This window comes from Nanorana parkeri, unplaced genomic scaffold (genome assembly GCF_000935625.1).
Source record: "Nanorana parkeri isolate BGI_ZX_2015 unplaced genomic scaffold, ASM93562v1 scaffold145, whole genome shotgun sequence".
NCBI classification, from domain to species: domain Eukaryota; kingdom Metazoa; phylum Chordata; class Amphibia; order Anura; family Dicroglossidae; genus Nanorana; species Nanorana parkeri.
The window spans coordinates 1142866-1169465 of NW_017306413.1; the positions used below are offsets into that span (position 1 = coordinate 1142866).

At 41.6% G+C, this 26600-nt stretch overlaps 1 protein-coding gene across 1 annotated transcript in view; it reads right to left on the bottom strand.

Annotated features, from left to right (window-relative positions):
* DIP2C (disco interacting protein 2 homolog C) overlaps positions 1-26284 on the bottom strand; it is a 358168-nt gene extending 331884 nt beyond the window's left edge. Inside the window, exon 1 of the mRNA XM_018554178.1 lies at positions 26246-26284. The gene's annotated coding sequence lies outside the window, so the exon portion shown is untranslated. The remainder of the gene's footprint in view (positions 1-26245) is intronic.
* Between the last annotated feature and the right edge of the window lie 316 nt (positions 26285-26600).

Sequence of the window (26600 nt, forward strand, 5' to 3'; positions counted from 1 at the left end):
GGGTGTTAGGGCCTATGTAGCTGTTAAATATCAACTAACAATCTGATGTCAAACTGAAACAGGAAGGGCCAAGTCAATGGCTCACCCAAACTAGATTTCTTTGTTGCTCATGCCTAATTGGAATTTAAGACACCTAGTTTCAACTTGGCGTACACAAGGATCTGAATGCTCATTCCTAAATTATCATTCCTTAAGCATCATTACTTTTTACACATTTATATTTGCCACTATATTAGCAATTTTATATTGCCCCTTTTTACTTTACTTACTTAAGAGTAAGGGCTACAAAAAAATCAGCTGCTTGACATCACACACTGTCTCCCAGCTTCTAAGTTGGCAGAATGGTAGCATAACACTGAGCCCTGTAGTTGTGTTGCATCTGTTAGATGTACAGTGAGATAAGAGGGTCAGCAAGGCACACCCACTATGTAGCACTATGTAATAGGATGCAGAACGTGCATATGTAACTAATATATATGGCAGGCCTGTGTTCATTTATAAATACAAACTACATTTCTCAACTACTAACATTATAAACATGTATTAAACCCAGTGGTTCAGCACAGTAGCCAGGCAATGAGAATTTTTAGAAGTCAGCAATGACAGCCACATGTTTCTCTCAAGAAGGGTTCACTTTAAGCTAATGTTATATGTTCCATTAAACACAGCAGAACATTTGGTTCCATACATGTCAGTGAGATATGCATAATTGCTCGTAGACGTATGATTGTTTTGATTGTATGAATTACGAAGACATTTTTTTTCCAAGAATAAAACTTTTCACAAGAACAAATCACTGAAGGCAAAGCTGTTCTTGGAAGCCGAGGTTAATTGGCAACTAGGAAACGATATTCCGGTTTACATTATAATAGCCTAAATGGAATTCATTTTGGTTTACAGAGCAAAAAAGGAAGAAGTCGCACAAAATACAAATTCAGCAAACATTTGCAAGGCAAATTAACCTGCAATGAATACAGCAAGGCACACAAAGCAGGTAAAAGAACCAAAACTGGTCGTATGTGGATATGTCATATTTCTTCTAATCTAACCCGGGCTCCACTAAACATGAAAAATATAATTACGAACTGTTTTGCCACTTGAAGCATTAATGTCCAAGAACATTTTTTACTCTGCTGCATACAACACAATCCAGAAGAAAAACAGCAAACCTTGATGTCCCTCCCTACTAAACCCCTTGAGGAGATGTACTGAACCTACCCTGCTAAACCGCTTGATGAGATGTGCCTACCCTGCTAAGCCCCTCGATGAGATGTGCCTACCCTGCTAAGCCCACCCTGCTAAGCCCCTCGATGAAATGTGCCTGCCTGCTAAGCACCTTTATTAGATGTGCTTGTCTACTAAGCCGCTTAATGAGATGTGCCTACCCCACTGAGCCCCTCAGTGAGATGTACCAACCCTACTAAGCATCTGAATGAGATGTGCCTACTCTACTAAGCCCCTCGGTGAGATGTGCCTGCCTATTGTTCCCCTTATTAAGATGTGCCGACCCTACTAAGCCTCTCAATAAGATGTCAATGAAGACTTACATGCAATCCAGTGCCAGTGGCAAAATAAACTATAGTAAAAGGTATTAAGGTAAAATTCAACTTGGCTAAATACATTTATTTTGCTTTAGTGTGCAAAAAGGTTAGAAGCTCTGTTACACGTTGTGGTGTGTTTTCTGATGGATGGATTTTGTTTCACTTCCTGTCTCGGTATTCCCTATTATCTGCAGGTGGAGTGAGGGGAAATCTCTCCAACTGGTTTAAAGACTGTAATAAAACCTGACAGAAGTTCTAATTCTTTCTCATTCTTCTAAAAGGGTTTTTGTTTTGCTTTTTGCATGTTGTAGAATTAATTTTTCCTCACTTTCTGTCCCGGTGACAGCGGTCAGCAAGACAGGAAGAGAGGGGAGTCTCTCCAGTGGACAGAACAGAAAAAGCCTAATCTAATACTTCCCCTATCAAAACTTTAAAAACAATTGTATATTTGCAGAACAAATCCAAAATAAATTGTGCAACTGCTTTTATACGCTGCTATATGCATATCGGCCTAAAACACTATCCAAGCAAATGTCAAACCTAATAGAAGCTTGTCCGCACTGCAGGCAGGTAAGAGAACTGGCTTGAAATAAGAGGTGGATGTAATCATAGCAGTGGATCTCCAAGGTTTGCGGACTACAGTGTGACTCTGAGCTGCAAAAAGGTTCTTGAGCACAGGAAGGAAACAGCAGAGGCTGCAGTTACCATTCAAGGTTTGGTGGCCATAGTATGACATTGAGCTTGTGTAAAGTCACTTGCACTCATTGACCTTGGAGCATAGGATGCCGTACCTCTCCCAGACTTGGTGAGAAACTGCACAGAGAATGAAATCATCACTTTTAAACTTGCAAGGCTAGAAGAGACAGTCTACCTTGCTTAGCGGAGTAGGACTCAAGCCTTCAGTTTCCTTCATGCAGGACAAGACAAATCCCAGGAGCCAGGTAACCAATACTTCTTAAAAGTTTCAGCTGGCCCCTAACTTTTGACGTTTTCTCTAGTTACTGATCCTGGATTAGACATACTGGCTGCTGAATTCCATATTAAAGTGACACTAAACTCAGGAGTTAAATCTTAAAAAGTAAAAAAACGTAGCTTATTTGTGTATCACGCGGCTGTGGATCGTCAAATCATTTCTGAATTGGTGCTTGCACTGTCCTTCCTTCTGGAGGGTGCCTTCTTTTGTTCTCCATGGTCCCTGTGTGTTGTAAAGTAGTCACCGCTCCAAGCTCACTCCCGAGATGGACTACAATCTTAATACAAATGAGTAAACTAAATGCGAGATAGTAGTCCATCACGGGAGCGATCTTGGAGCGGTGACTACTTTACAACACACGGGGACCATGGGGAACAAAAGTAGCCACCCTCCGAAAGGAAGGACAGTGTCGGCACCAATTCAGAGATGATTTGAGGATCTACAGCCGAGTGATACACAAATAAGATGCATTTTTGGTAATAGTTAAAATAATAGTTAAAAGTACTTGAATGCATTTTTAAGATTTAATTTCTGAGTTTAGGGTCAGCTTAATTTTCCATCCTACTGGCTCCTGGATTGAACAGGCTGGCTCCTAAATTTCATATTAATTTGTCCACCCCGCCTTAACATTACCAGGTCCCAACCTCACTTTTTCTTGACTATGTTGTATTGCCTTTACTACAGTAAAGGACCACCCCAGCCTGTGACTGAATAGTAAAGGAGTTTCAATATCTTATGAGGTCATCCCTTTCCTTCCTTCAGCCTAATCCTTACATACAGTGCTGCGCCTTCGCCTCCGTGAACTGAACCATGCTATGAAGGGAGAAAAAAAAAAAAGTCTAATATGAAGACAGATTGCACTGCTGTTTAAAAATACAGTTCAGAAGGTCTTTAATGAATACATAACTGGGTTAAAAGGTGGTATTTTTAATCTGCCTTTCTGCTTTTTTTTTTTTATAGATATGTCTATATAACTTTGACATACAGCCAATGTAAGCTGACGGGGCAAAAGTAGGTGATCAAATGGCTTCTTCGATTGGATTGGTAGACAGGAAGTTATCTTTGTGTACAAAAATACTGCTTTCAGCGGAACAAGATGGTTTTAAATGTAGCCACCCTCTAGAAGGCAGGACAGTGTCAGCACCAATTTAGAGATGATTTGAGGATCTACAGCCGAGTGATATACAGTTAAAAAGAGAATTATGGGGTAAACTTTTTTTCCCCATAGTTCTCTTCAGTGTCATCGGAGGACATATACCAGCATCCTCTCGTGACCCAAAACTCAGTATATAGCAGGCTATTGTCTATATATGGCTATATGCTGAGAGCGTCACAGCTGGTTGATGGGTGAAATGTCACTTTAAATCTGTTAATTTTTCTTTCTAAAATACAGGAACTTTCACAAATACCAATTAAAAAACATAAGTATAGCACATTTTATTTTCAGTTAAACGGCCGTTTAAGCACTTCAGTTCATGTCAGAGTTTGGAAAACACATCAACCTATCCATTTTGTTTCACCTAAAATATTAATTTAAACTGAAATTACATACCACAGAAAATAAGACATTTTCATGTAATTTATTATACCTGCAGCATTAAATGGTAATAATGCCTGACCTCTGCAATGAAAGCAGGTGTAAGTGTGCATTTTATGTAACACCGTAAAAACAAGCCAAAGCACTTATGTCAATGTTTCCTACCTACCATGCTCCAGACATTGCCAGAGTGAACGTTTAATTACATCCTGTCAGCTGGGCAGGTGAATGAATTACCTCAGTCGGTTTCACAAGTGGCCACAAATAATTCCAACAGGGCTATTCTAAGACATTGGTAGGCCTGAGACTAACAACCCAAGAGACGACCCCACCAAACACATATAATCCTAATGCAAAAAAAAAAAAATCAAATTATTATTACACAAAAGGACTCAAACTTCAAAACATGTAATATATTGCCTCCTAACAGTCCATAAATGGGCTGACGTTAGAGTGTAATTGGTGATTCTGCCAGTTACACACTTTCTGTCCTAGAAGGACAGCGCTTACATATTACATACAGAAACAAGATAGAAATACATGAACTTTGTTCTTTTCCTCTTCTTCATAGCATAGAGGGAGGCTTCTGCAGTCCTCAGAGATATTGAAGGACAATGTAACTGATAACAGTCAGCATAGGTAGAGAGAACAGAACGTCATAAGCTCACAAGATTTCTGATCAACAGGTATTTCATTATGTGCACTTATCAAAACAAATAAAATAGGCAAAATGCTTTTAATAGTATATTTAACAGGCCAAAAATAATTTAATAAAAAGTTCAAATTGTGATTTGCCCACATAGGGCATCCCAGCTGCTTTCCAGGTACAGAGTGCATGCAACTCTCTGCTCTTCCCTGCTCCCTTAACTGCTGTTTGGCCTAGAGTTCCCTGATTAATAACGGCCAGGTGCATTGTGCTGTCCTTCGGTATACACAGGTTGAAATCAAAGTAAGTAAAAAGCAAATGTTCTAATACTAAGATATCAGCAATGATAAAAAGCAGTTTAAACAACTCGAAGATAGCAATGCATGTTGACTCCCATTATAATGTATTTTGATGCATTTCTACCACAAGCCTACCAAGCTCACAGTACCCTACCAAAAGTCTACCGAGCTCCAACTATCCACCAAAAGCCTACCAAAGCTCCAACTATCCACCAAAAGTTAAATTACCCCAACAAAACCCTACCAAAAGGTTCAATTACAAAACCCTACCAAAAGCCTACCAAGGTTCAATTACCCCACCAAAAGCCTACCAAGGTTCAATTATCCCACCAAAAGCCTACCAAAAGGTTCAATTGCCCCACCAAAAGCCTACCAAGATCCAACTATCCCACCAAAAGCCTACCAAGGTCCAACTATCCCACCAAAAGCCTACCAAGGTCCAACTATCCACCAAAAGCCTACAGAGATCCAACTATCCACCAAAAGCCTACAGAGATCCAACTATCCACTAAAACCCTACCGAGATCCAACTATCCACCGAAACCCTACCAAGTTTTAATTACCCCAACAAAAGCCTACCAAGCATCAAATAACCCACCAAAAAGCCTACCAAGCTTCAAATAACCCACCAAAAAGCCTACCAAGCTTCAATTACCCCACCAAAAGACTACCAAGTTCCAACTATCCACCAAAATGCATGCATGTGCATGCAATCAATTGGTCTAGGAAAAATAATATTTAAAAACATTTCACAGGAATACTGAAAGGAACAATGCAAAGAGACAAGGCATAGCAGCTACTGTGATCCCTTGGCTTTTAGAGCCCGCCTATCATTTCAGAGGAAAGGGCTGCTGTTCTTGGTAGTCCTGAAGGGATTTGAGCACATAAGCTCTATACTTTTACAGGCTACAATACATGCAGCTCAATAATCTCCAGTCAATGCGAGAGAAAATGAAAGCTCCACTTGCTAAGCAATAGATATTTCACTTAGTCCATTAGGACAGAACCTCAAATGCTGTCAAAACCACAAACTCACTCAGACATTTTTCTCCAAGTAATTCCTCCTCCACCCTTCTCAGGTTAACCGTCCATTTCCAAATATTTTAATTCATATATCTGACACTTCATCTTTCTCTTCCAAACCTCAAGTTGTGTCCAATCCAAGGAAATAGATTTTTAGAGCTGGAGAAAATGTTAGGAGTCAAACTTTTAAGAGGTATAATCAAAGTAAAAGTAAGTGCATTGTGAAAGAACACAAACAGCCTTATTTAAGGAAGCAAGCAGAACTTGCAAACTGCAGTACATGAACCAGTGAACAGCCTAGCCTGTATTTTCACAGGGACATAAAAAGAAAAAAAAAAACTGAGGATACCACCAACTTTAGAGTTTTAGATACTTTTAGCTAGCAGGGCAGCTGGCGCAAAAAAATCTCAGCAAGCAGGCTGTGTCATACGAAAGGACAGATATTCATTACCGCCTGGAGAAGTACCCTAAGAGGTCCATTTATAAAAGGGTGAATCTGGTCAATTTCTAACTGCTTGTTTGCCACCTATCTCTAACCGAGAACCGCAGAAAGTCCTTCCCTTCTGTGTGACTCTAAGCTCCGTGTCCAGAATATGAAGGAGTAGAGGTAAGGGAGCCCATAGACATTAAAAGACAGTTGCATGTTAAAGTCAGATCTGGCCAAACTTTTCCTGGGGAAGCGGAATCTGCCGAGTGCTCCTCCTCTCCTGGGCACAAACATGCAAGCTCATGAATCTGCATTTTAAACACATCCTTTTGTTATACATAATGTCTGAAAGCTGCTTAGAGGTAGCTTTCCTCTGTAGGGGCGATGCCACAGTTCTTTTTTCTCCTTTTACTTGGAGTACAGTGGTTAGGCAGTTTGCTGTCTTTTATTACAGTTAACTTCCCATTATCCGGCATCCATGGGGCTTGGTAGATGTAGTTTCTGGTTGCTTGAGAGTTACGCTTAAAAATAGGTCTAACTAATGCCATAAACGCTGTATTGACTTCATATTAATATTGAAATGCAGTAATCTAAAGCAAATTGAGACAGAGACACTTAGTGACATTAAGGGCAAAAGCCCCGCACACACACACTGCTAATGTAAAGACTTACCTTAAATGATGCCTCTTAATCCGATCATCTTCTTCTTTCCTGTAGTTTTTCGCTGTCCCTCCTGCGCTGGTGTGGTCTCTGATCCAGCACGGACTCCTCTGTCCTCCTCTCCTCTGATGTCCCATGGAGTCTGTGCGGGTGCACGCTGCTCCATAGACTTACCTTGTGTCTCTCCTCGTCTCCCGGCCGAAGATCTGAACTGTGCATGCGCCCGGCTCAAGATCCTTTGTGGCCATCCGAAAAAATTTCAGATCTTCGGACGGGAGAGCGCGGCGAAGACACAGGTAAGTATTAACCCTTTGAAAAAGTTTTTTTTTTTTCGTTTTACATATATCTACTGCTTGCTAGTAGTGGATATATGCAAAAACCAATGAGGGTTTAATAACCCTTTAAAACAAATTAAATAGGCACACAATGGTTTCCAGGATAATACATGCGGCAGATCAGCGAGTACACAGGGAATTTTTTTTTTCTTGTTAGACGAGGAGTTCTGGTTAGTTGAATACCGGATAACAGAGTTTACGGTATTTGTTTTCACTATTATTATTAGAATATTATTATTTTTAGGTACTCTTTAAACATCTACCAAAACAGACAGCATAGCAATAAATCTATGTTATACTAAATTACACATCTCTTTATCTCCTTCTATACCGAAAATTGCACATGCCGGAATTAAACATTTCCATGTATTTAAAAAGGAGAAAATCACTCAGCCTCATAGTTCTAGCCGACCTGTGACAATGAAACTGTCACAGGTCGGCTCAATAGATCGGAAGTGAGCAAAGAACTACCGTCGCTCGCTCACTTCTCGATCCTGTCCCTGCAGAGAGCCGCGACTGTCACTCACTGCTCCCTGCAGGGATTCCCCCTCTCCCCTGTCCGATACTCCAGTGCTGACTGGCGGAACAGACAGGGGATGGGACGGGGTACAGCTGGCTCTGCCTCTAGATAGGCAGAGCCAGCTGTCACTCACGCAGCTGGGTGGAGCCGTCCCGGCTGCGGCGTCTCAGTATAAGCTCGCGGTATACTGAGGTTTGGGTGAGGGGAGGACGCTAGTTTGTGTCCTCCCGTTACCCTTAGGAGAACTATGGGGAAAAGACCTGACCCCATAGTTCTCCTTTAAGGCTGGGTGATAAAGGAACTCCTGCAAGCCATGCCTAGTACTTTTGTGATAAACTTTTGACTTCAGCAATAACCCATAATACACTAACTTTCTAACTTCAGCTTTATCCCATAATGCACTACAAACGTCTGACTGGTAACACAAACAATTCTCTGACCCATTTATGACACAAGGAAGGCCGCACATTCTTATCATTAACAAGGTGCATTCGATGGCAACTACATGCCGCAATTTATCCTTTGCGCTGTGGAAGATCAACGTCGTATGACAAGACTACTTTATCACGGTCATAGATTACATAAGCAATTATACATTACCCTCTAATTTTCTGTGTATTTATACAATTAAATATTTATACAATTCAGTTTACAGGAAAAAGAACCAGAACTTCATGTTCATTTATGAAGTAATATTACTTAGCAGCCTTAAGCAGGAAAATGCAGCTTATTGTTTTGACAACATCAAAAATCCTACCAAGTGTGATCAATTTCTGCGCTAATTAGAACAAAGATGCCTTCTATTTTCTATCACCACTGTTGTGTATTAAAGTTATATACTAAAAACAGTCATTATCCCCAAAAAAAAAAAAAAGCTAGAATTTGGTATTTAGCATTTAAAGTGCAACTGAAATTTTGAAAAGGTATATAGCCTTGGCTAGATTGTTTATTATAGTCTGCATTCCCAAAGAGGAGATTTCTCCCTACTTCCTGTCTAGGTCTCAGTTTGAAGAGGAAGTGAATGTAAAACTCTTCAAATGGCACTCTGACATGAATACAAAATCTAACAGATCTCAAACATTTAAAAAAAATAAAAAAATTTGGGGAGTTGGCCTTTTATGCATATCTAAACATCAAGAACAAAAATCTAATAGACTGCAACTTGCCAGTGGTGGCTGCATTAAGGCCGTGACACACTGCACGCGAAGCAGCGCAGAGCGGGGCGCGCTGCCTTTGCGAGCAGTGTGTCATGTAATTTTCTGCTCGGCAGCTCAGCTTGCGAGAGCTCGCGGAGCTGAGCGTGCCGAGATGAACAATTTCAACTTCAGCCAATCGGCTCGCGCGGATAAACCAGCGCGATGCGACAGCTGGCAGGTTGTTACGGACGAGCCGATTGGCTGAGGGTGCTGTCAATCATCTGACTGCACGCAAAGCTCCGTGCCGGATAGCTTTGCTTCGCTCTGCACGGCTTCGCGTGCAGTGTGTCACGGCCTTTAGACGTCTTACTTTCGGGTTTTTTCCCCCTTTGTTTTCCCCGGCTGATCCTGCCAGTAACACACTTCCTTTCCTAGGGAGGTAACACTCACTCACTGTGCTTATATCTATGGAGAAGCAATGTTCTCAGCCCCGCTCATGAAGTGTTTTAGGACTACAAAACACCTTCCCTTCTACTTCTCTACATAATGTAGAGGGAGGTATTCTGTATTCCAGAGAGAGAGTCATGTTCTGTCCTTGACTTAAGAAGTTTTTCAGTAATTCTAATCAAACATACAGTTAAAGTGGACCTTTACCCATATCTTTAAAATAACAACAAACACACCTTTAGAAATGTTTAGTAATGACAATCTACAAACGCATACTTCTAGCTAATTGCCGGCTTTGTATTCTTTGCATACCTTATTTCTCTTTTCGTTCCCAGTCTGACAGTGGCCATGTTAAGGGTAGATTACTAGCTCTCCTTTTACTTCCTGGATTTCTGGCACATGTGACTAGGACATGCGACTAGATACGTGACCATGCATATCATCTCTTGGGAGGAAAATGCCTTTCCCTGAGATCTCATGGGATTACAGATGAGATTTCCCAACAATGCTCTGCTGATGACAAGGTAATCCCAGTGTGCATTGCTTTGCCAAACTAAAAAGTAATTTCGCCCTTTCAAAGCAGGAAGAGAATGCTCTGCAAGTGTAAGTATTTCATAATCACAGCATTTTACACCTGACATGTCTATGTTAACAATCATACATAAAAAGGGATGCATTGGTAGAATGTTATTTTTGAGTGTAAAGGTCCACTTTAGCAAGCCATGGGACACACAGGAGGGAAATAACTAAAGGAGTCGAGAAAGTTAACACAATAAGTTGTGCGCAGATTAACTTCAATTTTCTGATAATGTGAAAAGCAAATCCCTATTTAGTTATTCTATCTGCACATGACTAGATAATTGCAGTAAATATTCACACACATTTTTGACCACGCAACTCCTTAGTAACTCAGCCTCATAATTTTGGTCAGAATGATCCATATCAAACTATTTTATATGCATGATACAAGGCTGAACAAAATTCAGGAGTCCAACAAATTTACAGCGGGCACCCAAATTTCTTTTTTTTTCCCATCAATCAATACCCATATTCCCGGTTTGCTGCCCTGTACTTTTTACATTTCCCTACAGAACGTAGTAGTGAAATAGAAGGAAAATTACACAGACACAGAGAAAGAACACACTGCAGTAAATTAGTTATCTCAGGATTAGCTTGCAAGCAAAGGAACCAAAAGTCCCTTATGACCCAGCAAAATCTGGTGCGTCTACCCCTCCTTCCTGGCTCTTCCTTAACCGGCCACTTTGCATCGAGTCTTGGCTCCCTTGTGTGCTCTTCTCAGTGTGATTTTCCATAGTGACACGTCTGGTACTTCACGACTCAACAAACACCATCCCTGCTATGTATAGCGCAGCACAAAATGATTCCTCTACCTGTGTAAGCCGACTGTGAAAAACTATTTCCACAACTGCACATTGTATGCAAATTTAAAAGAATGTATGTAATATAGGTAAATATTCTCACCAATTTAAAACTCTTTAAAATAAAATTGACCGCAAGCTATTATAGTTTTGAACAGATTTTTTTTATGGTAACGACGGAATCACTGAAAGTTGGATTATACTATATTTTTAAAAAATCTGCTTTACATTTTGGGTATATTACCTTCACAAATGCTAAGGAAAGTGTTTATTCCTTTACCTGCTGTCTAATCATCATCACTTTATCAGAACAATATGAAAAACCAGATATTGTATCCATACTTAAAAGGCACCTAGCATTATTGACCGGTGAGGGGAATGGGAAGCCATTTCCAAGCCATTAAATATGCATAAAAACTAATGCTTGCTCTACTTAGTGTAGGCTAATGTGCAACCACTCTATTGTACACTTATAGAATTTATTTACATAATTATATACTATAAATATAGCTTATGCAGAAGGAGTGAAGCTGCCATGGCCTAAAAAGTTTCTAAAAAGGTAATAGCGCAGAAGTTGAACCACTTAGAGGCTCCTGAAAGTACCCGTGTTAACTTTCAAACTGATCCCTGTGGATTCTAGGGCCAGGCTGCACAGGGGTGCTCAACTTCCGTCCATGCCGAGGGTAAAGGGTAACTAAAGTCCTGATCTGAAAACTTGTGTGTGGGAATTATTTTTATTACTGTTCTGCAATAAATGCTTCTCATCTTCCTCCTTGTAAGATTCTTGACAACGTTCAGTGAATTGCATGGGAGTCATCCCGGACATTCAAGATGGCCAAAGTCCGTGAACCTGGAAGAAATCATGGAGAAGATGTCTATGCCAGCAAGGGAGCTCACAGATGTCTCATCACTGGAGGGCAGGTGAGGATGAATGGGTTTAGTTCTACTGCCCCCCTTTGAGGGTTAAGCGCCACCAGTGGCGTCGCTAGAGGGGGGCAAGGGGCCCCCCCCTAGGTTAGCCCTTGCCCCCCCGCTAACAGTGGCGGATACGAGTGTGCACCCGCTGCTTGTTCAGTGAGGCCGGTGGCCAGCCCTGTCAGAGCGGCGGAGGGAGAGACCATTTTCTCAGGGGGGGGTGGAAATTGCCCAGTTCCCCCTCCAACGAGAAAATAGTCTCTCCCTCCGCCGCTCTGACTGAGAGGCCACCTGTAGCACCGAACAAGACGTCAGTCACATCCGCCCCATAGCCGACGCTAGGGGAAAATAGCCGCGGAATTTGAAGTACCTCGCCGACGCCGAGTACAGCAGCCTGCAGGCACACTATGGGGCAGCGCTGGGGCCTCGGCCAGGAGGAACTAGCAGCAGCCACTTGATTGCAGAGACCATCACCTCTCCCTGCTGCATGAGTTCTCACCATGAGGACAGTCAAACAACGTATGTGCCTTAAGTCACATTGTTTGTAACCCTCTATACATAAATGAAGAACAATTCCATCAGTTACAAAGTATTGCTTGAAGATGTAGCCCTCTATAGCTGGTGCCATTCTGCATTGCAGCAGTTGAGAATGGCATCAGCTATAGAGGACTACAACTCCCAGCAATACTTTATACAGAAATGCAGAATGGTAATGGCTATAGAGGACTACAACTTCCAACAGAACTTAAAAGGAGGGGGGGGGGGGGGGGTGTGTGAAGGGAGAGAGGGGGAGATGGTTTTGGGATGTTTCAAGTGCATTTATTGTGCACTTTATTTCTATTATTATTACACTGTAATATATATAATGAACTTATTATACTAGTCAACATATTGCGGAATCAGTGGGAGCCCTGAGCTCGTTTTTCTGCTCTCAGGTGGCCAGTGCAGGCTCTCAGGTGGCCAGTGCAGGCTCTCAGGTGGTCAGTTGGCCAGTAAGGGCATTGAAAAAAAAATCTTGCACCAGGGCCCTTTGTTCTTTAGGTACGCCACTGGCTGCTGGTGTTCTGATCTCCAACGGCGATTTCCAATTACGTCATTTCCGGTCGGTTCCCAGCAGCGCCGGAAGAGGCCAGACCCCAGCAGCAGGTTAAAAAAAGGTGGGGTGGAGGTACAGGGAAAGGGACCCTGACCAGCCCACCTAAGACCATGCAGAGCCCACCATAGGGAGTCTTAGATGGGCTGTGCAGGATCTATGGTCACTCTCAGGTTGACCGTGTGGCATCTCAGATATGTGTGGGGTCTCAAGTCCAGAGGCCAGTGCATTGCAAAGTCCTGAGTCCAATTCATATACAGTTCTGCATTGCTGTATAACATATTGCTGGGATTTGTAGTACAGCCGGTGCCGTCCTGCATTAGAGTGTAAGCTCCTCTGTACAGAGATTGATGTAGCTGGCTCGGTGTCCTCTGTACATCTCTGCAGTATATGTCAGAGATATATTAATGTATAATAATAATAGTAGTGTGAGACTGTGGGGGACGTTAGTATGTAAGCTCCTCTGGTGCAGAGACTGCCGGGGGGGGTTGTTCCTTAGGTCCACCACTGTTTTTGCTGTTGGTAATAAGTGCAGTACAGCACTTAGTAGTTTCCCGGCCCATCTTCCCTCTAACTTGGTACCTTCCTGTAAATGCAGGAAGGGGAGTTTTCAGGAAACGGGGCTTGGTCTGTTGCGGAGTCGCTTGAGTGGTAAGGTAAGTCGCTTGAGTGGTAAGGTAAGTGTTTTAGCAGCCTGATGATGGGGGGCCCGCACACAGCCTGCATAGAGCCCACAGCCCACCTGAGAGCACATCTAGCCCACCTGACAGCCTGTACAGGATTAGATATGCTAGTGGATAGATGAGGGGTTAGTATGTTAGTACAATAACAAGGTATCCTTGCATACCGCATTACTCTCATATTTCTAATCTTATTTATATATACTTAGTTTTTTTCAGTGGTATGATTTAGTGGTGACATTAGTGCCCCCCCAGTTTTGACTGCGGTATCTTATGTGCCCCCCTATATATTGTTCCTAGAGTCGCCACTGAGCGCCACCCCCTGCCATTTGTGCATCTGAGCCACTATTGAGCACTGACATTCTGATAAGATGGAGCTGATCCACAAGAGGAGGAAGGGCTTAGGGCCTGTGTTATTGGGGTTTGATCTTGCGTTAATGGCATCAGTTTGAGACATTTCTAAGATCATTAAAGTGTATCTATAGTTTTGGATAGAGTGGAGAAGGATTAGAACTCCTGTCAAGTTTTACTGCTGTTGGAGGCTCCACTGGAGGAATTACTTCACTTCCTGTCTGCTAAAGAGGTTTTCCTCAATACAGGAAATGTGGGGTAATCTTTCTAACAGCAATGCATACAGAAGTAAAAATGTTTTTTTCTTTTAAGTTATGTAGAGGAATACTAGAACCTCTGTATTGTTGTCTGTTTCCCTGTTGCAGATTTTCCCTTGGTAAAATGCTGTCCCTAAGACAGAAAGTGAGGATAAATCCAATGGAGTCCCAGACCGCAGTAAAATCTGACAGGGGTTCTAATCTTTCCCCATTCTATCCAAAACAAAAAAAAATGTTTTGGGTAAAACAAATTGACAGTTGCATTTAACCTGAAGCTGACCTGGTTCTGACCTGCTTTTGCATTAGCATCAACTTGCATGTGTATGCAAAAGCCACATGAAACGAACAAAAGCCCATCAAAACAGGCCCTTAATCTCAACTTAGTCAGAAATTGAAGCCCCATATATAGCCTGGGCCTAGGACTTAAAAGTCTACACAGGGACCCAGGGATCAGTTTGAAGAGTAAGGCCCTGTAAACATATAGGGATTGCACTGTATGTACAGTGTCCTTTTATATGCACTTTACATGTTTTAAACATGCTCTCATTGAACTCTGTCTAACACATGGTTTGAAACTGCGTCAAGGTACAGACTACGGGGCTCCTCTTTAACCACATGCCAACGTGCAAATGTGAACATGGCCTAAAAACAGCAAAAATTCACGGCACTTTAAAGGTCTTGGTAATTCAACAATTTTGTCATCTCCCAAAATATTTTATGTTTGATAAGAGTTACTAGATATACTAGAAAATTACAAAAATAAATTCAACAGGGTTCATTTTCTATGGCGCACATTGAGCTAAAAAAAATGGAGTTTATCCATATACTGTGTGACCCCGGGGCCCCCGCAATGCCGGGAATTCAATTGTGAAGGCATATCCTGTGATCTAATCCATGGACTATGGCATGCCATCACAGCTATGGAGAGCTTCAATTACACAGGCTTGACGTGTGGACTGCTGTAGACTTTCTTCTTGTAATTGAACGCTACAGCTTATGCAATGGAAAAAAATACATATCTTCTGACCCTAGGAAAAGAAAAATGATTTAACGTTGCCATAAAATGAAAAACAGATTTAAATATATATTATTTTAATTAATTCTTTGCAGACCTTGTGCGGGTCATTCTGGGAGCCAGAAGGTTAAAGGAGCATTTCCAGATAACTTGCATAGTTTTCTCCCCTTGCGGAATGATTCCAACTTCCAATGCTGAATTACTGAACCTACCAGCCCTTTTTAATTATATATGACTGGTTGGCATGGAAAAAAGAAAAAGAAGGAATGATCCAGGAATTAAACTGAAATTGAAGCTGCATTCGGAGTCTATATGAATTCCATACTCTAAAAAAATATGCAGCTTTAAGCGGAACCCTCGCAGACTGGCCTGCTATATTATCAAGGGAAATGCAGTTATAATCCATAATCCACCTCTATGATGTGTTTAGCTATAGGCAAGAGTCTTGGAGACATTTCAAGCATCAAGGAGCCATGGTGGATTGAAGAAATACTTTTGGCACTGAAAAATATACCTCAATGGGATCCAATGTAAAAATCCTATATAAATAAATGAAAATATTTATTATGCTGACACGAGGAGGTGGAGAACAAACTCTGCCTTTTTTCGATTTTCTGCATTCATAGAATGCGGACATATTATTCAGTAGACCTGAACTTAAAAAGGTGAAGATTTGCTCTCTTATAGGGAACAATGACATTGACAGTGTTAATTTTGCCTAAGCAATATCCTGAACATTTATTTTTTGTCTTGAATCCCTCCTGAAAAACAGAACATTCTGGTATGCGAGGATGCCTGGGCACTCCTGAGCATACAGCCTCATAGCTATATATCTGCAGTGTGAGATCTAAGGCACTGACTGCTACTATCCAGAGATTTGGAGTGAGATTCAGTGATGTCACTACTGTGTGGCTCACTGTCCTCCTTGCTGGAGGCTCGGACAAAAGGAAGCAAAGACGTGTCTCTATTAACCTCCCAGGCGGTATTCCGGAGTGTGGCTCGGGGTTAATTTTCAGTACCAAAAGCAGTAACCCCGAGCCACAATCGGGATTACATTGTGCGTAACTTACCCTGTCCACGAGCCACGCTGTGTCTTTCCGGCCGATGCCGGCATCCGTCTTCCGTCCCTTGCGAGCGCCCCCGTCGGGGGGGCGGAACTGGCAGGAGATTTAAAAGTAAAACATTTTTTTTTTAAACCTGGAGATAATCAGACCGCCAGGGGGGTTAAGATGGCCACCTCCACACACAGACATAGTGCAGAAGGCGGCATGCTAAGTCAGTAATGGAGAAAAGCTAAGCTGCAGGGAGACCACAGGCTATACTAGGGACTAGTACTTTTCCTCTGCCTGCCTCTTTGTGGGCGCCACTTCCAGAGTTCAGTTTTTGTCTAAAGGGAGATAATAGTGTATTTTCTGTGTGAATATATTTGGATTTCAGCATTTGTGACTTTTACATGTATTCAAGTTTCGTGTACAATATTATTGTTCTTTTACTAAATCTGTGTAGTTTCTGCCATTGAAGACCGGGTAGATTAACTGCTACAATGACTTTGTTGAGATAGGATATCGGCAAATCGGGAGACGGTGGTAGATGAGCGTCTTAAAAGTCAATGGGGATGTACTGTGCAGATGCAGCCAGGAGGAGGAAACGTTCACAGCAGGATGTCAAACAACAGTAAGTATGCATCTGTACATGGGCAGGGAGGAAGCAGTGACATCACCTCAAAGGAGGCCTAAACAATAAGTGCACTTATCCTATAAACGCCTACCTTTCTGGCTAATGGTATTATATGCCACATATAACAATGTAATAGATGTTGACAGTTTATACAATGGGGTTTGATGAAGGGAGGGGGGTCCTCAGGGGAAACACATTAGTGCTGTGCAATACTGTGCCCTACAATATTTATTCAGCCATATCCAAACATTTGCGAACTACTAGAAGACTTTAATATGCAGTAATACTGTATTATTCAAATGTATGTCAGGGCATAATAAACAAAACTCATATTTAGTGCATCTCTGCAATACATGCACATGCAAATGTTATCCCTTCTGCAAGTACAGAAAAATACCGCTTGATCTCTCAGAATCCCTCCCTCTCCTCATTTGTAGAACATAAGCGGGAAGTGTTCAGTAGTCCGGAAGAAGATTACCGAGCAGGGCTGACAAAGCAGCTTGGGATTTCTGTGTGGCAGGGGCAGTGTTATCTCAATTCAGCAGCTCACTAGATTTCTGACAGGATCCAAGGTCATTTTTGTGCACTAGCAGCTGTTTTCAAGAGATTACCATGGGAAAATATGTTTTTGTTTGTTTGTTTTGCCCAGATATACACTTTAATACTTGGACTCTGTACTTTTGTCTCTCTTTTGTAAGATCACACATGGTTTAGCTATTTATGGACTTGACTAGAAATGTGTGTTACTACAGATGTTTTGAATTATTCATCGCTATAAAATAGTTAGCAAATGTTAGAAAAACGGTATGTTGCTTATTAGGATAATTGTAAATACTTGTTTCAGTTTAATGTACTGATAAAGCAAGTTTTATTTCTTTTTTTTAAGCCGTAGAAATCCCGGAATACAGTATAAGCCCCAGTGTGGGGCCTAAGGCTGGCCATGCAGCATGGATGGGGAATCCCTGCCGCTGGTCTATTGGATTCTGACAGCAGCATTTGTGCTGCTGTTATTATAAATCAAGCATTGACTGCAGCTCTTTGGCAAAAGTTGACTCAAAAAACAGACTTATCAACAAGGGGAGGGGGTTTCCGATGGGGCAATATACTGGTCAAATTTTGGACAAATTCAACCAACGTATGGCTAGCTTGACTATTATCTACTAATATCTTTACAAAACCTACAGAGTTTGTTTTTTTTACTCTAAAGAGTTATGTGCAATAAGCCATAACAAACGAAAATTCATCTTGATCCATCTGCAGTAAAAAGACAAATTGACTGACTGCTGCCAGTTACTTTACCCTTCACTACAGTGCAATGAGTGACGTGCAGTAAGCACAAGCAACCAATCAAAACTAATTTTTTATCCCTCTTCCACACTCTGCTGGAGTCTCATTGGTTATTGCACATCTTTGCAAACATCTGTTTTAGGTGGACTTTGTTTGGGAACACCCTAGTTGACAAGTTTACAGTAGCACTAGAATATCCTTAAAAATGCGGCGAGAGAAATGGCAATACACTTTTATAAGAGGTTCCCTGTTTCTACCTTTAGCCCTGCAGCTTTTTCCTATGTTCACACATTATCTGGCAGAGATTCTGTCTTATCTGATGGCTGCAACACTTCTACTGCATCTCCAGGATCCAAGAAATCTCCGGAGAAGAGGTAGACCTTCCCCTACCAGCCCACATCCCCCTGCAACGCTCCATCTATATATCAAACTTAGTGCAGTGACTGCATTTGAAAGCAATGTATTGAACAATGGTGCTATTATTCCATCTCCCAGCCGGGGTTAAGCAGCGAAGGGGACGAGCCAGGCTCTGCAGAGGTTACGCAGAATAACAAATATCAAGCTGAAAAATACATTTTTCTGTCTTATATATTTATGTGTGGTCTTGTCCTGTGTATACACACACACACTTGTTTTTTTTCTTATTCAAATACATCCACATCACATATAGGCCTCCTCTGAAGGTAAGACCTTCAATGCAACCAACACCACCCAGGGTGCTATTTCCTTTTCATACATTTATGCAATAATGTGCCGAGCTGAGAAAACAAATATAAAAACAGTGGAAAATACAACAAGAGTTACAGGCTAAACTCAAACCATATAATATGCGCAATGAAATAAAGTCCAAATAAATCAAACGACGCGCTGCAGATAACGAATCAAACAGCGCGATTCAATGTGTACAAATAACATGAGCAGACCTCCGAAGCAGACTTTATGATGTGCAGGACAACGGACTCTTTGATAATCCCTCGCCTCCACAATCCTTTTCATACAACTTACTTTGGGCTGCAAGCATCTTGTTGGCTTCTACCCTCCCTTTTTCATCAACACCGCCTTCAAAATAAGACCCAACCACCTTTATAATGTTAAAAAGCTCAAGTGATGTCTCGTAATTTCTGTTCTCTTTAGAATCCTATACCTACACATGCTATGATCTGTGACTGATATTTGCTTGGAAATTAATTTAAAACATAGTTTTCCGTTAGTGAAAATACTGCCTCCTACACTCCCACTCCAGTGCTTTGTACAGGATGAGCTGAGTTGCAGCCACCCCCCTTAGCATGATCATTCTCAAACAGACATGGATTGCAGGGCAAGTAGAGCAGCATGTCAGACCTGGTCTGTTACCGTGTGCACTGGGTCTAACTTTGGTGCCTATTGGATTGCACAGTCATATTAAGACACCCTACACAACTGCTGTAATAGGAAAGTGGTTTAAAGTCACAATATTACATCTGTAGTCAGAAAGACATTGTGCTAATACCCTTCATTTCTATCTCCAATCACTGCTCAGCACATGGAAAAAGGAGATTAAGTCTGGTCATGAACTAAGATTTTTTCCTAATGGGAAGAACCACCCACTGCCAGCTATTGTAATCAGCCTGGACCCAGACAGTGTTTGGATGCAGGCACTGTTCAGCCGAAAGCTTTTGGACTGGCTCCATCAAGAAAACTTGATTGAAAAGTCGACTTTTGTTGAGCGGAGGGGTACCAACAGGGTAACCGATGGGTCAAAGCCTTTTCCTGATAAATCAGCTATGGCCAGCTTTACACACATAGCTATCCCAAAGAAAGCCACTTGCATATATCCAAAGCCGATATGTTTGGTACCAGGTCTATGTGGAAGAAGATCAGGGATAACATTTGCTGGAACATTTTTTTTTTCAGAGCCGATAAAGAATATACATTTTCTTAGAAAGCAATTTTAACTATTCCATGAAACCAGGAGGGGTACCTCGGAGCCACAGGACAAAACTTAAACCGAGACATACAAAAACCTTTCACTGTCCTGTTCAGCCCAAGAGTAGATCGTTTTTAATAAAAAGTACACTTTCACCTTTTCAATTCTTTTAAACTGAAGCTCAAACAGTACATAAAAGGGAAAACTAATGTGAAGGCAAGAGAAGCGCTGCTTTAGACTAGGGATGCATGGACTATTTCACTCCCTCGTTATTGGGAGGTTTAACTGCTTGCTGGCAGTTACCTTATTTGAGATACACTAAAATCAATGTGCGGCTAAAGAGATTCAAATTGGCCAAAAATTATCCTGTAGAGCAATGGCCATCAACTAATGTGACCCCTGCCAACTGTGGCCCCTGATTTCACCAAGGGGCCGCACATTATATTCACTATACGTAATGCTACAGAAGGTGGTCAGAGATTGCAGACTTACATGAGTTAGAGACTATGGATAAGCTACAGGGTGGGCAGGGAAAGCACAATATAAGTGGTCACTAGGTCACCACTAGGAAGGGACCCTGTGAGGCCCCAAAACGTCCATATGATTTTATAACATGTGTGACGAAGTCTTCATAATAAATTTGTTCCATGCAATTATATGGAGTGTTGGTGATTTTTTCTGCAACACAACTGATTGGATCTTTAAGCTGCATGTCTCTCTCCCAGGCTGAGATCTGCTGCACGGAGAGCTGCAAGAGGCCAATACAAAGTCAAATTGAGGTAGGTATTATTTGCTTTCAATATTTTATTTAAAGAAGAACTTTACCCACCAATTTAATGTCTACCAAAAAACACAGTCACTTTGAAGGCGTGCCAACTGTCAAGGTTGTCAGTGTGCGTATTTCACCTCTCAACCAATCTTTCAAGTCCTAAAATGGTTGGTGTCGTAGCTGATCGCCATGGCAACTGCAATCCAAATAGAGGCTAAGATGGCACCGTCCTTGGTTGTAGGGGATAGGAGGGAGTAGTTCTACTTTTTTTCGAGGGGGGGGTTAATGGGGGTTGGGACTGCACTGTCCACTTTTTAAAGCGCAGCCCCAACGGAAGACAAGGCAATTTGCCTCGTCACAGATCACACCATCGCTGTTTTTTTTTTCAGGGAAGCGGGCCACAACGCGGTACATAGGCAGATGGGGACAAAGCATTAATATTCACAGCAATCATATAGATTATACCAAGTTTATGAAGAAACCATTATTGAAATCTTGAAAATATATGGAGGTGTATTATGAACATTGCCTGTTATTTTCTCTCTCACAAATTACATTGACATTTTCAAGTTAGTTTTGAATCTAGCGGTTGTGAGAATTATTTTAGAACTGACCTTTTAGATTACATGAGGCATACAAAAGGAGCCTGCAGTGGGTGTGTCCATGAATTATTTCCCATAATCATAAGCAGGGGTTCTCAGACCACTAGACTACTGTCACTAGGGAGTGATGCATCACAGCAAAGCCTGGATGAAAAACATGTAAGCAATGAGTAGGTAGGGTGTGCACTTCTGTGTGCCGATTGACTTCAGTATAGCTTGAAACACCTCACTTAGACAGGATAAAGTGACCGTGTCTCTGTAAAGTCCACAAGCCTTCCACTTTAGATTGCACTCGCCAGTGCCCCCTTCTGCACACCTGTCCAACACAGCTGCCGCCAAAGTATTGTGTTTGTCATGTGACAATGCTCATCCTATGACAATGCTCGGACCTCCTTTATCATGTGACAATGCTTGGATATCGTGAGTGTCGAATAGGCAGGAAGCACTGGGAATTTTGCAGCAGTGGCCACAGAAAAAGAAACAGCAGGAGATTGCCAGAACATTACGTGTTCCCTACAGATGGCCTGTGCTTACCACAACTAACAGATGTTGTAAAAAAAATAAAAATAAACCACACAACATGGTACAAGACATGACTGCCCCGGCTGTGGCTATTTTAAGGCAGCCTTATGAAGAGAAGGACTCTCTGGAAGAGTGCTTGTTGCTCTGTAGACCCCCGTGGAGAGGAATCACACTGGGGAGAAACAATGGTGTAGGTGTCAGACTAATTTGCACAAACCATTTTACAGCTGGAGATGTAACGTGTACAGCAATGGCCTGAAGGTAACAGCAATTTACCTGTATATGTAACATACCAGGGGGGCCGAATAGCATAATTCTATCTTGGAAGGCAATGACAAGCTTTAATAAGTGTGCTTCCAACTCACTACAATCTCAGCCTCTGTTATGAAACTATGTATATTATTAATTTCTCTTCAATTGTAACAATTTTTTTGTGTTGCACTTTTCCAGGCATTTAAGAAATGTAATGTCACATTCCAACAATGCCATTCCCCTGTGGTTTATAAGGATTATTACACCCCAGCTGCTGCTGTAATATTACTTTTAGGCTAAATTCACACGGGTGACTAAAAGATGGTGGAATTGAAGTTTAGCCGCATCTAGACACATCACCACTCTGTGCTATGGCTGCATACAAACCAGGCAAATAGCTGCATTCAGATTTTTTGCAGCCAAAAACGTCATCCCTTGATGCAAACTTTTTGCATCCAGGGGCAAACAGAGCCCCTAATCACATGTAACCGCTTGGATGAGTGGCAGTACCAGCCATTGGTTTTTACAGAGTATCTGGCCGTACGGCTGTAGCTAACAGCATGTGCATGGGGTAAAGCTTCTCTGCTGGCCAACTGAGTAGCTAATAGTCTGGGACCACCAGTATGGATGTAGCCCAAATGGGTCTATTTATATACATGTGGCTGTATAATCTGCCCTGTGCTGTGGTTTTAAAAAGATACAGCATGCTACCGTGGTGAAAAAAGACACGCAGGCAACTGTTAAAGCATGTTCTATGTGTTTTGAATGATGAAGCTGTGACAGTATTACTGACAGTATTCTTGGAAACCACAAAATGCAATGTTAACACAGGTCACTGCATCCAAAAAAACACATGGCACACTTTGACCAAAAAAAAAAGGATTGGTATTCATACATGTAGCATAGCATACCTGCCAAGTTATTTAGGTTTTCACAGATTTATTGCTTTAGTGCACCAGTCCATCACACTTTCATTGGTGATAGTTTGTCAGTCTTGGAACACACTTATTTGTGATGCTAGAAAACTCTCCTTGCTGCTTATACAGACAGCCAGTGCCAGTGTTAAGATGTTCCACAGCCACCTTTCAGAATCAAACCTTTGAAAGTCATTGGTGATGCAAGAAGCAAGTCCCCTTCTATTGACCACATTAGGTTCTATGTGTTTGCTGTGGATTCGGGCAACTACAGACAACTCAAATTTAGGTACAATAAAGAATATTTTCTGACTTGCTGCTGATAATATGCATGTGAAGTTCACAGATTGGGTTCAATTGTTGCTTCAAATTGACAAAATGCCATGCCTAAAGGGCACAGTAACACGCACTAAAATGTCTAAGCTCACTCAGCTTACCAGTATTATTTTGTCTTTTCTGAACCCATATGACCAATAATTACAGACTGATCATTAGTTGTACACTGTCATAATATCGTAAACCATTCTCACATAAAAACATAAGAAAACAAAATCAGCCCACAAGGCTTGCTTACTTTATAAAAGGAACCCAAAATGATTAAAGTCCACGTTCAAATCATTTAAAGGGGAGTTCATGTGTCACAATGTTTCGTGCTGTCATTTCTCCGCTTGTCAATCAAATGATGGTAATTATAGTAAAGGAGACTATCACTATGCCTGCCTTTGGACCAAAACTTCAGGAAGTTGCATGGTTCTGAACTTGTCTCATAACTGCTCCCAAAAATTTTATAATAATTCCCCAATAACGAGCAGAGTAGTACAATTTATTAAATGGCTGAGAAGACTACCGAGCCCCTCTCATTTGAATGCAGTTGCCTAAAACGCATATTTCCTGTTTTAATGACAGCAGTCTCAGTCCACGCTCATGTCCTATGCCCAGCTGTCAAACTGAGGATGACAAGCAGTTAGTAAGTATCATGTAGAGCCTTCAACAGGTCATAAGCTAACATACACTGCTACAAGAGTGCAAAAAGGAAAAGCATGCAAAGCAGAATATGCATTTGTCCCTATTTCAGCATCTGATGAAAGAAATTGTGGTCGGGCATATATACCGTATAATATAGTGTGGGCTGAGTTGTGCCAGTAAGCTAATGTGACCTGAGGTGTGCCCGTGGCCACGCTGTTAGGTATGCCTAAAAGGTGGCCATACCAAATGAAAAGGTGATAGAATTGTAAGTTATAAAGAGGGATGGGTGGGTGAGGACAAACGCTTCCCCTACAATGTCGGGAAGGGAAGTCATGGCCAAAATATTGGCACCCCTGCATTTCTGTCAGATAATGCACCACTTGGTGAAGACAATTGTTGCTATTGCTTAGACATTCTCAGGTGTATTTATTTTGTTTCTATTGGTGTGACACAAAAAAAAAAATCTGACACATTCCACGCAAAACTACAAAAATGGACTGGACACAATTATTGCCACCCTCCATTGATACTTGGTAGCACGGCCCTTGGAAAAAATTAGGGATGCACAGATACTTTGAGTACCATTGCAGATACTTGGCATTTTCATGAGATCTACCAGGGTTGCAGCGCTTGCAGCTGGGACCTGGCTCTGGCACTCCACCACTGTCCTGAAATCATTAGTCTGCATTGTTTTAGAAAAACTGTCACATGACAATAAACAAAAATGTATCAGTACTCGTACTTGTAAGTACTCGGCAAGTACCAGTACTCGTACTCGCAAAACTGGTATCTGTGCATCCCTTTATTTATATTTATAAAAACAAAATCGTACATTAAAACAGAGATGTACAAATCCCAGGAGCTCTGTGTGCTCCTTACAAATGACAGCTGCCTCCTACTTTTTGAATTTTTCTCTAGTCTAGTCTTGGAGCTCAAAAGTATCGGTACATGTACTCGTACTTGTACCGAGTACTGTACTTGGTATCTGTGCAACCCTAGAAAAAATTACTGAAATGAATCCCTTCCTGTAACCATCAATGAGTGTCTTACATCTCTCTACAGGAATTTTGGACCACTCTTCTTTCACCAACTGCTCCAGGTCTCTCAGCTTGGAAGGGTTCCTTTTCCCAACTGCTGTTTTGAGATCTCTCCACAGGTGCTCTATGGGATTCAGATCGGGAATCATTGCTGGCCAGTCTGGTACTCTCCAGCACTTTGTCTGAAACCATTTCTAGGTGCTTCAGTAGAATGATGGGCTTTACCAAAAAGCTGTAATCTTGTTTTGTCTGTCCACAGCACATTCTCACAAAAGGATTTTGGCTTCCTCCGGTAAGTTTTGGCAAACTCCAATCTGGCTTTTTGATGTTTCTGTGTCAGCAGTGGGGTCCACCTGGGTCTCCTACCATAGCGTCCTTTTTCATTCAGATGGCGGCATATAGTGCAAGCTGACACTGTTGTGCCCTGTGCCTGAGGGTCAGCTTGAATTTGTCTGGAAGTAGATCGAGGGTCTTTATCCACCATTCAAATAATCCTTATTGCAATCTTTGATCAATTGTTCTCTTTCGTCCCCAGAGATTAGCTACAGTCCCATTAGCTGTAAACTTCTTGACAATGTTGCGCTCAGTGGACACAGGAACATTAACATCTCTGGAGATGGACTTGTAACCTTCAGATTGTCCATGCTTTTCCAGAAAAACTTGCAATGTAATTTTTCCTGCAATTTGGAGAAGTTGCCAATCATTTTGTCCAGTCCATTTTTGGAGTTTTGCGTGGAATGTGCCAGATTTGGCTTTTTTTTTTCCACTTTTTTGCGTCATACCAGTACAAACAAAAGAAACACGAGAATGCCTAAATATTTGTAATTGCAACGATTTTCTGCGCTAAGTGGTACATTATCTGACAGAAATGCAGCGGTGCCAATATTTTGGGCCATGACTGCAATATATTAAAAACACAAACTTTGCAATTAAAGAACTACCAACTTTCATATAATTTGCATTATACTTAAATTGTTAATTGACTCTTAATTAAAGAGAAGAAATTAGCCGATTAGGATCAGGGCAGAAGGAAAAAAAATCCATTACATTGTATTCCCCTTATACAGCAACCTCATTACCTTCCTCAATGGCAAAGTCAACACATGCAGATGTGCAGACACAGGAGGAGGACCCAGGGACTGAGGCTGAAAGGACAAGTAAACAGACATACTCAACCTATTCAAATACGCCCTGTCTCTTTTATTAAGCAGTGTTTGCTCTACACATACTAGAGTGGCTGTTGTCTAATCTTGCAGTCTCTACCTGTGTAAAGCCTGCTTTACACAGGTAAAAGCCTGTGTAAAGGCACCTCATCCTTCAACCAGCTCAGAAAGGGTCCCGAGAACAGATTAGCAAAATGGTTTGCGTAAGTTAGATCTCACGGTGAATCAGGATGGTTTGCTATAAACAGAAGATTGGGAGGACCAGTTTAAT